Source organism: Miscanthus floridulus, chromosome 3 (genome assembly GCF_019320115.1).
Source record: "Miscanthus floridulus cultivar M001 chromosome 3, ASM1932011v1, whole genome shotgun sequence".
Classification (NCBI taxonomy): Eukaryota; Viridiplantae; Streptophyta; class Magnoliopsida; order Poales; family Poaceae; genus Miscanthus; species Miscanthus floridulus.
The window spans coordinates 78763628-78775730 of record NC_089582.1 but is presented as its reverse complement, the minus strand read 5'-3'; the positions used below and the strand labels follow the sequence as shown (position 1 = coordinate 78775730).

At 43.4% G+C, this 12103-nt stretch overlaps 1 long non-coding RNA gene across 1 annotated transcript; it reads left to right on the top strand.

The window, feature by feature from the left end:
* The first annotated feature begins 1450 nt into the window (after positions 1–1450).
* Positions 1451–4561, top strand: LOC136545977 (uncharacterized). Its single transcript, XR_010781195.1, has 4 exons — positions 1451–1729; positions 2431–2500; positions 3538–3614; positions 4303–4561. It is a non-coding gene; the product is annotated as an uncharacterized lncRNA (long non-coding RNA).
* The last annotated feature ends 7542 nt before the right edge of the window (positions 4562–12103 follow it).

The window sequence follows — 12103 nt, the reverse complement described above, 5'->3', positions numbered from 1 at the left end:
AGCATTTGTTACTTTGGGAGGAGTCCAAGACAGCACTGTCCTGCGTACTTCGTCCTCGATGTATGAAGAGTGATACAAGCATAGACTAAATACTTGTAACATCTATTTCCCTAGTAGATATAGCACATACCTTATGGACTTTGCACTAGACCGCAGTCTATTGATGGATATTCCTTGCAACGGTGCTATATTTGTTCCCAAGGTTTGAAAAGCAGTTCTCTACTAAAGTGGCTTGAGCACAACTTTCGATAAATGTAACACCCAAGGTGTTTGGCTTCTACTAATTGCATTTCATTTCATAAACATGTGCATCATCTATCTCATCATGCCTTTGTTACTGAAACATGCATATGCAACATTATCCAATTGTGTATGTTTCATACTTGAGTGTTGTGAATAGTAATGGTGTAACATGTGAATGCAACCTAAGTTTCTCATACCTTGAAACATGGCAACATGGTAGTAATGTGACAAGTATAGAATAACAACAAAGTCATGCAACATGTGAAACATTGCATTGCAACATATGAGTGAACTGCTTGTTTTAGTTGCTTTATCACATGTGATCATTAGAAGTTGGCATAACAATTTTGTAAAGTGGTTGATCATGGTCTATTACACCTTAACTACACTTAGGTTACTTGTTGGGACATTGTTCATGTAGATCAAAATGACCAAAATGCCCTCCAAGTGAAGGTTTGACTTTTAATAACCCTAGAGTGGCACTATTTGACTGATTCAAAAGACCAACTTAGAGACCTTGCATGGCAGTGCAATCTTTACCAAAGTTGTAGCTAATTTATTAAGGAACAAAAGTTGTTTTATGATCATTTCATGAAAATGGTTAGAACATGCTCAAACATGGCCCACAAGTCAGTAGTTCATGCTGATTTCACACTTAGAAAATATTCTAAGTCGTAGTTACATTTTCAGTTGCATCAAGCTCACTTTGGCTTCATGTAACTTCAGATCCACGACGATTTAGGTGTTGGTCCTTGAAAAGAAATTGTAGAGGGATGGTAGACCTACAATCTTCATGTACATAGTTTTTGCAAAGGGTCATTGGATTAGTCGTATTGACACGTCGAAAAGTCGCTGACAGTCATTGTCATCGTACACTGAATCGCCGTTTTCTGAAAACCGTCAGTGACAGTCATGGCCGACCGGCTCAGGCGACGCTCGCCGTGTGGCGTTCATGTGCTGCCAAGGTCTCCACATCGCGCGTCCGTGTTCCAGAAGAGGGCCAGCGCCTGCCCGAACGCGCTCACCGCTCCATTTCCCTCTCTCGCCTTCTCCGCCCGCAGCGCCGTGTCCACAGCAAGCTCCGCCATCGCCGACCGCGCACTACAAGAAATGTGTTAATCTATGACGGATTGCTAATGACGTTTTAAGAAACCGTCATAGTACAACATGAAGCCCACGATAAGCCCACCGTGGGCCGAACCCTAACCCCCATTCATTCCGCAGGCTGCTACGACACCCTATCTCTCTCTCAGCATCTCCTTCGTCACCCCACTCTCCCCCTGATTCCGGGCAGCGGTGGCGGCGCCACGGCCCGCACGGACGCCCAGATCTAGGGCCCCTGCCCCCGGCGGCGTGCGCAGGCCCCCAGCTCCTAGCGGTGCCTCGTCGCTGCTGCTCGCCCCTGCTACGCCCCTGGGGATTATCGATGGCGATGTCACGGCGAGGCGCGGATGCCGCTACCATAGCATTCCCGGCATCCAGCAAGGCAAGCTCCTCCCGTCCCGTCCGCTTCCTCCCACTCCCCCTCTCTCTCGCGGCAGCCTCTCTTCTCTGCACAGGTCCATGGCATGGAGGCGACGAGCGAGGTACCCAATAAATCAATGTCTTCTGTTTTTTTGCTCAGGTACTGGTACTAGATCTGTGTGGCTTTCCGCTCCTCTCTTCTGAATTATTAGGCAAATTTGATCCTACAACTTAGCTAGGAGTTGGGAAATGGTGGCATGGACAGGAAATGGTGGAATTATTAGGCACTTGCCAGGCCTGATCTCACTTACTGCACATTCAGTCACCTAAAGCAATTCAGTCAGGGAAAAATAAAACAATAAAGCCACTATAGGAAACAACCAGAAAAAAACTATCAATAATTTTCCATTCCCTAATACATGAGTTGCAGCACAGTCGAAAATTTCACTTGGTTTTTTTTCCTTTTAAAATGAGAAGTTATTTTCCATGACAGCCAAAATATTGGCATCACAGCACATTTGAACAGAATGTTGTTGGCTGTTTTGTAGTCAGGAGTGGGAAAAAGGTGCACAGCTATGGAATACCTAAAAAAGTGGTGGCTGTTCTGAAGTAGCTTGTCATAACTAAGTAGTTTGCGGAACATTGGCTCACTAATTCATTATTTAGGTTTTTTGCCTGAATAAAAAAAGTGGTGGAATAATTATGCCTTTCCCTTGGTAACAGGATGAGTGCGATGATCTTATTTCTTTGGCTGAGAAAGGACTACTGAAACGGGGTACTGTTGTAAGATCAGGTTCTGAATTCTTCTTTTTTTAATTCACTTGAAAATTGTTCTTTCAAACAGCAGCCATTTAGTTTTGTTTGTAAGCTGCAGCCAAGTGTTGGTCCGTCAGATATGTTCATTGTCACCTGAAACCAAAACCAAACATATCAGTCTATAGAACTTAGAATAAACAATATTCTGAAATGTGTGTTTTTTAACGTATAGCAGATAGCAACAGCATGATAACTTGCTGCTGTTCGGTGCAAACCATCACCTGCAGCTTGAGCTGATCTTGATTTCTTGGTTATGTTAGATCTCTGACTCTATTGCAGCAGCAAAGGGCAGCAACTGTTGTTGATTTTTCTGTCGACAGCTAGCTCTGCAGTTTCCTCTCTAGTGCATGCCTGGCTTTTGCTCTGAATTTGTTTCTGTGCAGCTGGTCAGCCCATCGGTAGTGAGCATCAATTTATTCCAACAGCTGGCAGCCTTGATTTTCATATCAACAGCAGAAGCTATTCTATAACAACAGCTGTAGCTATCTACTTTCTCAACCGTGATCAGCTCTACAACTACATAGTTTGGCTCTATTCTCAAATTTGCAAAACTGCAGCACGTTACTTTCAGTAACTCTTATTTGGAATGCAACAGTGAAGGAAATTGTCACTTTCAGCCACACATGCATGCTAGTTAGTAATAGTTTTACCATTTACTTATTCTTTTAGCTATCAGTTTAGTTTAAAACCTTTTGACTTCAGCTTAGCTGTTTGCTTGTCATGGTTTTCAGTACAGTAGCAGCAACAATAGAGCTCCCTGAAGCTTTCTGTACATGTTGATTATTAGAATATTCCTATGTATGACACTTGAAGTATGATTATTTCTTATTTATTCCAACGTTCAATATGTGATCTCCATATCTATTGATGTTCCCTTTAAAAAGTAGCCCAAAGCTTCATTTTTCTTCTCTAACAAAATGCACACACTTCTCTGTTTCTGGTTATCTGTGAATGTCATGTGCATGTGATCTTCTGTAACCTTTGTATACGCATCTGACCGTCTCTTTATTGTAGGTTTACAAAGTGAAGTGCAGTGAAGGTTCCTTTTGTATGATTTTGGCAGGCTCATGAATAGAAACCGACATGACATTGTATGTTCCTGCTGTACATAAAAGCATTCTTCAATAACAATATGCCCTGCAGTACTCCTAGAACTTTTTATTTTTAATACATTTTCTAGTATTTCTGTTACTGCTATTATATGTTCCTACAGTCATAAATTCTGAGTTCCTGCCTTGTGTGTTCCCTTTGGATCAGTTTAAAATACTAAACTTTTCTCAATAGGTTTAGCTTACTAAATATTTCAGAGGCTGCCATTTATTTATGAGTGATTCAGTTCCTATAATTTCTTTGATGGTTTATGTTAGAAGAAAGGACAAGTATTTCTTCTTTGCTATAAACGACAACTGAATTTTTCTAAACTGAAACTGAAAGCCCATCTATTACTGGTAGCAGGAGTTCATATTGAAAGGTCATTTGCTTTGTGAGGGTGACAAGTATGAATTCCCTTATTTTTCTGTCCTAGATTGGATTGATACATGCTAGTTTGCTGCTGCTATTACTGTCCTATCTAACCAATTACATCCAGAGTTTTGAGTGAGTATTATACGTTCTAACCTCCTGTTTGAATAGATGCATAAGATTTCTTTACAGGAATTAATAGTTTTTTGTGTTGTCATTTACAAATCAGTAGTGTTACATTGTCTTGTCTTTGCAGTGCTATCTATTAAGTTCTCTGAATGACCATTTGATTGAACGTTTCTTTTTCATGGTTTTCAGGAAGGGCTGTAGGGCAGTGCAAATAAGAATTGGTGGGTAAACAATATTGGAGAAGTGCTGGATGAAGGAACATCATTCCACCGAGGTGGTTCTAGGCAGTTGGCTGCATTGCTTTAAATCGCTTCATCATCAATGTGTAAATCTTTGTACATATAAACATATTTGACCCAATGGTTGTAAATCTATAACTGGGAATGCTAAAGAAATGTCAGCATATTTGTCATTCAATAAGTGGGCCACCTTTGATTTTAGCCTCTTAATAAATGTCCGGGATTTCTTACAACAAAAAAAAAAAGATGGGCTAGCTCGTGATGTAAGCATCCATGCAAGCTTTCTAGATGATGTGTCAATTCATCTATGACGGTTTAGAACTATCATAGGCATTGGGCTCGGGCTGGGCTAACTAGGCCTTGGGCTATTGTGACAGTTTAAGACCGTCATGGATTCTGTTAATCTGTGATGGTTTTTCGGAAAACCGTCACAGAGGTCAATCCATGACGCTCAATTCATGACGATATCTGAAATCATCACAGATATTGCATTGTGACGGTTTTTTGGTGATCCGTGACAGAAATTTTCCATCATGGATTAACAAGATTCTTGTAGTGGCGCGTCGCCATCATCGTGCGTGCTCGCCACCGCGAAAACGAGTTGCCCAGTCCATCAGTAGCCTCGCCGTGGTCTTCTCTACCCTCTCCACCTCACCGTCGGTCCAATCGAGTCTTGGTAAGGACGAACGTGTCGTTTTCTTCCACCGCCGCCGTGGCTGTTCTCGCCGGAGATGGCGCTCCACGCGGCCAGCTGTCCTCGCGCCCTTGCCATTGCTCCTCTATCTCATGCTAGGTCCTAGGAGTGCTGTCGAAGCTCGTAGGGTCACCGTTAGGGGCTGCGACGCCGTCGTCTCGCTAGAGCCGGCCATGCCGCGGTCGTGCGCCGCCATTGCTCGTTGCCAACCCTGTAGCCACAGCACTAGCCTCAATTGAGGGCACCAATAGATGCACACTGTTGTATTGAACGTAGTAGCATCGCCGACCTCGCCGGAGAAGCCACCGGCGACGAACTACGCCACCAGTCGTTCCTCCTCCCCTATTTCTCTCACTAACGCGCGGGCCCCCTTTATCAGTCGCCGCTACTGAGGAGGTAGCCAGCCTGGGCCACGCCGAGTGCTGGGCTGCGTTTGCGCGAGTTGTGGGCCGCCGGATCTGTTCGGGCCGGCCCAGTTGCGAAGTTGATTTTCTTGTTTTTGGTTTTGTTTATTTTGTTTTTCATAGAATTGTGTGCATGATTCAAAAATGTGTATCTCCTAATTGGTAGCTCCAAATGCTATGGTTCCAATTTTGTTGAGTTCCTAGTAACGTCTAGTATTTAATAAAAATATTATATGAGCACATGTTTTAGAAATTTTGGATGAATGAAATAGGACTTTGAAATGTGTTTCTAGGTGCATGCAAACTTGTTTGAATTTTATCTTGAGTTTCTATGGTCCAAAAATTATGAAATTTTGTGGGTAATCTATTATTGCTTAGTAGAAGCTCTGGTTAAAATTTCAGAGCTAGTGCATGTATAGTTTTTGAGTTATAGAATTTCTTTTTATTAATGGATGGATCTTGTGTGTATTTGGAATTGTATAACTCTTGTTGTGATTGAATTATGGGACTACTTGTATGCATATGAAACTTTAAATGTTAAATTATGTATACCTTTACTATTTCTAAGTTTGTGGTAATGTTCCTAGGTGTTAGGCCTTTAACTGAAGATGAGCATCTTTATCTTAGGTTATGCAAGTTAGGTAAGTTGATCTTGTTCTTTAAGTTAAGTTAGATACATGCTTAAAGTGATTTGAATAGGGCTAGTCTTACTCGGTAAACAAGTGTCCAGTGATGTTTTCGGTAAACACTTACTGTGATTCATTCATCATTGAGCATCATGTCATTCCTTATGTATCCATGATATTTATCTTGTGCATCGGCATGCAATAGGTGTACCGGAAGGAGTGACCCTGCTGGAATTCGAGGAACCGAGCGAGCAGCAGCAGCCGACACCGGAGATTCAGGAGGAGCAGCCTTCAGGAGAAGTGCCAGACGAGGTCGCCGTTGAGTGCCCGGATCACCGTCCTTGCAACTTTGTGAAAGGCAAGCCCCGGAGCATATTAAGCCTCCTAATTTCCGAAATGTAGTTATAGTATTATTGTCATATATATATGTATTGTTGCATTAAGTTTAGGCGTTGGATGCAAACACTTGCTGCATTGGTTACCCAATCCTTGTCCAGATATTGTTACCCTGAATCCTATGTAGCTCAGGCTCGTGTAGTGCTTAGCCCTGCTTAAACACGGTAGAAGTCAGGTGATTTCCTGTCACCTGCGAGATATAGGAAGATACATGTAGCACGGTTGGCTATATTTGCTATCGTGGAAAAGAACCAGTCTTAATTTGAAATGAAGACCGGACGGAGGCTTGTCGATTTGCAGTGACTCTGTCTGTGTCGCTTAAGGACTGATTCTTAGAGCCTTTCCTGTTCATGTTGAACGCATGCCTCTCTCTTAGTTGGCCGTGTCTGAAGACCGACCGCGAAGCCGAGTAGCTCAACTCAGGCCAGGAGTCGATAAGTATAAAGTATGCCTCGGAAGGGAGCCATAGGCGTGAGTCCAAGGGCAGGTGATTTAAAAGTCCTGATCGTCCTAGCAGAAGGGTAATCCCTGAGAGCGCTGGCGCTGATCGAACCCGTGAATTTGGTTCCTGAGTTGTACCAAAGGTAACCCATGGCTACCCTTGCTAAGTATGCCAGGGTGAGAGTTAGGAATACCCCCTCAGCTGAGTTGTAATTCGATTCGAATCGCCGTCTCTCCCGGTTAGTGAGAACTTGATGGGCTTATCTCCAATGTAGACACACTAAATAACATAATGGTTCAGAATTGATGATATGATGATGACAGCCTTATTATACCTGCTATGGTTAATATTGTTTGCTCCTAATAAGTGAGTGCTCTAGTACAGGTGCTAATCTAGTGGACAGGTAAATGATGAGAAGCTTGATGCTAAGTTTAAATTGGTTACTATAATCATAAGCTCTTTTATGCAACTGTGTCAAGCTAGCCCACCTCATAAGCCTTGCATGACCCTTGGTGTCCTTTATTTCTGGTTTTGACGGGTAAGTCTAGCTGAGTACCTTCTCGTACTTAGTGTTTATCTCCCACCTATTGCAGATGACCAGTTCTACTTTGGTTGCTACAAGTACTGCCTTCTCCCAGCTGGGGATGAAGACTAGACCATTGGGCGTGGTCTCTACTAGTTCTCGTACCTGATAATGCTTTTGTGGGACATGACTCAGACTTGGCAATGTAATTGAAAACTATGATGTTTTGTACTAAACTATGTTGCTTCCGCACACTCAAACTTGGTTTGTAATATTCTATTTAAACTCTGATGGATGTAATCCGAATGCTTATTATGAAATGTTGTAATGGATGATGTGTTGTGTTGAATCACTACGATCTTAGTTTGTATGTCGAGAGTTGGTTGAAATCCTTCGTGATTTCCGGACTACCGGGATTATGGGAGCTTAAGTACAGGAATTTGATCGCTTCGGTGATTGTTTTTGTACTTACGTTCTTATGATTTGGTCGGTTCTGTTACAGCTGGTATCAGAGCAAGATTCAACACTAAACATGTCATTTGTGTATTTAAAAGAAAAGTATTTGTGAAAATCCTAAATTAAATACTAAGTGTTGCCAGTGGTCATATCCCTTATGCCCAAATAAGGACTCTTAGGTGGCTTATTAAAGTACTAACTTGGGGGTTCCTGCTTGTTTCTGTTTCGTCGTCCATACGGCGTGTTATTGTATGGATGCCATCCGCTTGGGTGGTAATGTTTGGATCAAATACCTCTATGCTCTGGTAAGTGGGAGTTGTGAGAGCATGACCGTCCAACCGTCGGTCTAGGGGAGAGTAGTTGTGGTTGCTCGCATACTTACATGTTCAATCATGTATCTATGAGAGTACTTAAATGTGGGTATCTCTGATGGGTAGCTGTGATACTAGAGTATATGCATCAGGGGATGCATGTATGAAAGTATTTAGTTTACTGCTTGATTTTTATGCATTTTGGGAAATTACTGGGCTGAAATGAAATTTTCTGCAGGTACACTAACAACGTATCGTTGTAGATCGACTAGCTACCGTATACGAGAGAACATATGTATGCCACTGTATATTTTGCTAGCCTTTAAATTTTTCTAGGTTTGTGAGGACGTACGGATCGTGCATGCATCATGTTCAAGCATACATAGCATTTCTTGCATTACTCCCTCCCTTAAAAATATGATTGTCTCGACTAATTAAAATTTCGTATCCCTTAAATGATTCTCCCCTTATGTTGTAACTTTTTGCTACAGATGGCGCGCACAAAACTCACTGCTCGCAAGTCCGCTAGAGGCAGGGCGCCTTGTCACCGTTTAGCTCCTCATGAGCCCCGTCCTGAGCCTACTGAGGCGGAAAGGCTGAGGACAGAGCTAGCTCGGGTGACTGCTGAGAGGAATGCGGCTCAGCACCGTTTGGAGCAAGTAACACAAGAAAGGGACCAAGAGACCCTTGAGGTTCAGAGGTTGACAGTTGCTCACCGCAACTGTGAACGCATGTTGATTCACGTGATGAACCAACGGAATGAAGCCTGGCATGAAGAGAATGTGTTGAGAGCACGACAGGTGGAGTTAGAGCAGCAAGTGGCAGTTGCTGAAGAGTACAATGACCATCTCCATGAGGAGGTTCACCTGTTACACAATCAACTTCACCCTCTCCTGCCACCTGATGATGAGGATGAGATGGGTTCTGGTGTCATCATGGCTGAAGGTGATGATGACATGGAGGTCAATGGACCTGAGGACATTCCACCTGATGAGGAGGAAGATGAGGAGTTAGAGCCTGCTAGTGATGAAGATGGAGGAGAGATCTTCGACACTAACTCCGAGGACAATGCATAGTTTAGCTTACTACTTAGCTAATGCGCTAGAGCTAGTCTTTTGTTGATCCTCATGCATGAACAAGTAGCTTTGTATCAAGTTAATCATTGGGATGTAATATCGAACCCTATGTTACCCTTGATGTAAGTTTGGAACCTCTATGGCTTCGATGTAACCTATCGAACGTGTTATGCCCCACGTATGTGAGCTTTTGAGGAATTTCGTCCTTGTGGTCTATGGATCTCGATTGTTGGTTAAATTCATCGCATTTATGTGTCAATTGACGCGCTTGGATTGTGATGAATGATTGTGCCTCTGTTGATTATATAAATGTATTCTCTCCAACGGACTCAGTTGGCATAATTATACAATTCATCTACAAAAGTTTCCACATCGTTAGTGCTCATTGGCTATACATTTTGCAGATGGCTTATAACCTTCGTCGCGGTCGTAGCATGGGAGATGAGGAACAACCACCTCCTCCACCGCCCACACCAGCTGAGCTAATGCAGACAGTCGTGGAAAGTCAGCGTATGCTAGCTGAGGCTATGCGCCAGATGGCTAACCGTGAGGATTGGCATGTCCGCCAGGGACCCGAGCCGAACCAGTACAGCAGCTTTAAGGACTTCATGGACACAAAGCCTCCTATCTTTCATGAGGCAGAGGAACCATTACAAGCTGATGAATGGTTGAGCACGATAGATCAAAGATTTGGATTGCTCTATTTGACTGAAGGCATGAAGGCTTCGTATGCAGGACACCAGCTCTAAGGCCCTGCAGGCATCTGGTGGACCCATCATAGGACCACCTTCCCTACTAACGTTGAGATAGTTTGGGACCAGTTCCAGGCAGCTTTCAGGGGACACTCTATCCCTCCTGGTCTCATGGCCATTAAGCATACCGAGTTTATGAAGCTAACCCAAGGCAACAAGAGTCTTAATGAATACCTCCAGGCATTCAACAACCTAGTGAGGTATGCTCCCGAGTTCGTCGAGACTGACGCCAAGAGAATAGCTAGCTTCAAGAGGGGACTTTCCCCTAAACTGATGAAGTCTATGGGCAACTGCAAGTGTGTCACCTTCAATGAGTTTATCAGTGACACCCTGACCCAGGAGAACAATGACAAGATATATGCTGCTTCTAAGAACCGTAAAAGAAACTTTGAGGCTGGTGCTTCTCAGTCTAAGGCTCCAATGGTATCCAAGACCCAGTACCGTCCACCCAATGCTAATGTCCGGTACCGCCCACCTCAGAAGAAGAATCAAGCTAAAACTGGTTTCCGCAAGGGGTACACAATTTCCTTGCCAAAGAATACCTCTGGGCAGGGTAGCTCCAATGCCCCACCAGCCAACAGGCCATGCTAGAACTATAACCAGCCGGGTCATTGGGCAAATAAGTGTCCCTATCCTCCCAAGAATGCTCAAGGAAACATCCGTCAAGGGCGTGTGCACTACACTACTGTGGAGGAAATTCCTGCTGGTGAAGTGGTCACCGCTGGTAAGTTCCTTGTTAATGATCACCCTGTAGTTGTGCTCTTTGATTCAAGTGCTTCGCATTCCTTTATGAGTTCTACTTTTGCGTCTATGCATAAGATGAATATGATTACAATTGTCAAGGGTGGTTATTGTATTAGTGCTGCTGGAAATAATATCCTGACTAACCAAGTAGTTAAAGATGTAAAGATTGAGATTGGGGATCGAGAGTTCCTTACGGATCTTGTAGTTCTACCGGAGGTAGGAATCGATGTAATTCTAGGAATGAAGTGGATGAGCGGGAATGGAGTGTTGATCGATACCTCAACCCGTGTGGTAATGTTGAGGGATCCTGTGGATAAGAAGGGTTTTCTAGTGCAGTTACCTCGTGATATCTCTATCCACAATACATCCAATGCTACCCTAGCCAAAGCCATTGAGGATCTACCGGTTGTCTGTGAGTTTCCAGATGTCTTCCCTGATGACTTGCCTGGATTACCTCCGAACCGTGATATAGAATTCAAGATAGAACTCATTCCGGGTACGGCTCCTATTTCTTGAAGGCCCTATAGAATGCCGCCCAATGAGTTGGCTGAGCTGAAGAGTCAGTTGAATGAGCTATTGAAGAAAGGTTTGATTCGGCCTAGTTCTTCTCCTTGGGGTTGTCCGACTATATTTGTGAAGAAGAAGGATGAATCTTTGCGCATGTGCGTGGATTATCGCCCCCTAAATGCTATTACTATCAAGAACAAATACCCTCTTCCTCGCATCGATATTCTGTTTGATCAGCTCTCCAAAGCTAAGGTATTCTCCAAGATCGATTTGAGGTCTGGCTATCATCAGATCAAAATTCATCCTGAAGATATACCAAAGGCAGCTTTCTCTACTCGTTATGGCTTGTTCGAATACCTCGTCATGTCCTTTGGGTTGACCAATGCTCCGGCACACTTTATGTACCTGATGAATTCTGTATTCATGCCGGAATTGGACAAGTTTGTCGTCGTGTTCATTGATGATATCCTGGTATAATCTCAGAATGAAGAGGAGCATGCTGAACATCTGAGAATTGTTTTAACTCGGTTACGTGACAACCAGCTTTATGCTAAGTTCAGCAAGTGTGAATTCTGGTTGAACAAGATACCTTTTCTAGGTCATGTGTTATCTGGTGATGGAATTTTGGTTGACCCTACTAAGGTGCAAGAAGTCCTTGAGTGGAAGGCACCTACTACGGTCATAGAAGTCCGAATTTTCCTGGGTTTGGCTGGCTACTATCGTCGCTTTATCCTAGATTTTTCAAAAATCACCAAGCCCATGACTCGATTACTTCAAAAGGATGAGAAGTTTGTGTGGACTCCGAAGTGTGAAGAGGCTT